Here is a 2600-nt window from a genome sequence, read left to right as displayed (position 1 = left end):
TATTGTAGAGAGTAGAGTAGAACTGTAGAGTTAGGAATATAGCATTTATAGAACACTGGAATATTCACACTGGAACATTAGGAATATAGCATTAATAGAACATTGTGTAACACTATCTTTGAAGTGCCTTTCTCCAAATCCCTGAGCTTAACCGACTCACCTGACGATATCCTTTCTTATATATATTATCCCCTACAGCACGTATTTTACCGGGCATGCATGGTGGCCGTCTCAGAAGGACCGTCCAAAGTTTCGTACAAAAAAAAAATTTCGAAAGATGTTGATGTCCTATCGGAACAATAGCGCTTGTACATATGTAACGATCAGTAAATTTCTATTTCCACAACAGAAAATGAGTCGATCGGATAAGTATTTGCCGTATGTTAAACTATTGGTGGATTTAGTACTCCGTTCGACGGACCACCTTAGAAATGAGAAACTAGTGTATTTTAGACGAAACTATTTACTTTCAGTATTTGCTTAGCAACAGTTTATTCTATACGATAAGGATATTTTATTTTATGTGTATATGTTTAGGTGACTAAGAGACTTCTAAACGAATGCGTTAAAACTAGTGAGTATATACATTAAATAGACTATTTTAAAACTAAGGTGACCAAGCTGGCGAATGAGGAATGTTTCACCCCCCATGTATAACTGACCGGCCCAAAGACAAAATGTCCACCCAAAATCCTCGTAAGGTGAGGGAGTGGGGTTGGGGTTCAAGCCCAAGTGATACTGCACTTGCTCATTGCAGGGTCACCGTTGTTTTGGATTTCTGACACGTCAATTACCATAGAGCGCAGAAACGAAGGCTAGAGCGTACATGTGGCCTGCAGACATGCAGGCCAACTCATGTACCTTGATTTCTGGTTTGCAAAAAAGGAGACTAAAGAACAGTGAAGTATAGAAATGTCGAAAATTCTGAAAAGTGTTACGGTCGAGTGTCCGTGTCATAAATCCACGCTATTATTCAAGGCCAGGGGCCTAACACTGTATTATATGGAGAATTATGCCGAGTAGATGCGAAAGATGCGATATCGTAGTCAATGTCGGATACGTTGACAAGCGTTTCAAAATGCCTATCTAAACAAAATATTGAACGAGCAAAGAACTTTTGCACGAATTTCTCAATTATATATATTGTAATTTGTTGAAGCAATTGAGTTTCCTTTCCAATAGAAATCTCTTTATCCTTCAAATGGCTGGAATTTTAGGTGGAAGCTTTTTCGCTGAAAATAAGGTTGTCCTGCGCGTGGAACGCCATTTTGGCTTTTTGTCTGGCTTCCAATCGTAGAAAATCTCAATAGATACGTCATCTGATTTTATAATATCTTTATTATGATATCTTTAAAATTAACATTTTAATCGCGAAAAAGGATAATCGTACCGACGAATCGCTGCTATGGTTCATTTAAAAAAAAGCACGGTGGTAGATATCGTAAATAGATTTAAGAACGAGAATAGAATTTGATCGGAATATTATTTGTAAAGTGGACAAAATCTCGGGACTAAGTGCTCCTGCCGCAGCATCTGCGTTTCGAGGTGAAAGCGACAAATCTATATAAATATGCGATCGAAATAATATAAATGCGCGATCAGTTCGACGATTGCTTAAAGAAAATTGTTATAGTGAGAGATTGGTAATAAAGAAACCATATACCGTGGTGGAGCGACTTTATTTTCACCGACTAATCGAAATTGAACGTATCTGGTTCAGATGGACGACATATGGCGTGGCGTAAGCGAAACGAAACTTCAGAACCGTAAAATTTGTTACGAAAGATAACAGCGTAGCTTTATTTCAGTGCTATATTTATTATATAATGTTGACTGTTACATAGTGATGGATTATGTTATTATACAGACATTTGTACGTACCACGTGTATGTGTATTAGCGTATGCTTGTTGGATTATTTCAACGTGTGAATGTAGAACCAAAAATGAATTTTGCGTTAAGAAATAGAATCCTGTATATAAACAGGAGAAGAGATTTATCGGTTCAAGAGGTCCGCAAACAGTTTAGACTGAAGGACTTGAAGGAAAAACACGATAGACAATATAAAATACAGGGTCACATCTTTTATGCGTTACACTATACGAGTATTTCCTTTTCACATTTTGTATGTATGTAATTAATAAATAATATATAGTATCGTTATACGCGTTTACTATTAATCTATGAACGCACGTAGTAAGGTATTCCGGGAATTAATTGGGCTGGATCAATCACGAGGTACTTCTGTACGACTGTAACTGTCAAATGCGGAAAAACGACACCGATATTGTTGGAAATGGGTTTAGAATACAACTAATGCCAATTTATAGTTTATAATATTCCTTATTTTCTTTAAACTTTATTTTCTTTGAAACAGAGAGTCGATGACATGCAGCATTGGAGATTAATGTTTGAAGATTGCGAGGCCCTATCGTCTTTTATATAAACGGAGCTTAGTAATATATACGTCGTAAAAAGTCCCATCTCATCTCACTTGAGAATAATAGATTAATTTTTCTATTCGATTTCACTACTGTCTCTCGTGTTTCGAGAATACGATAAAATTTGTATCCTTATTTGTATATAGTAAGACAGTAAAGT

This window comes from Xylocopa sonorina, unplaced genomic scaffold (assembly GCF_050948175.1).
Source record: "Xylocopa sonorina isolate GNS202 unplaced genomic scaffold, iyXylSono1_principal scaffold0072, whole genome shotgun sequence".
NCBI classification, from domain to species: Eukaryota; Metazoa; Arthropoda; class Insecta; order Hymenoptera; family Apidae; genus Xylocopa; species Xylocopa sonorina.
The sequence above is the reverse complement of the archived record's forward strand: the minus strand, read 5'-3'. Positions refer to the sequence as shown.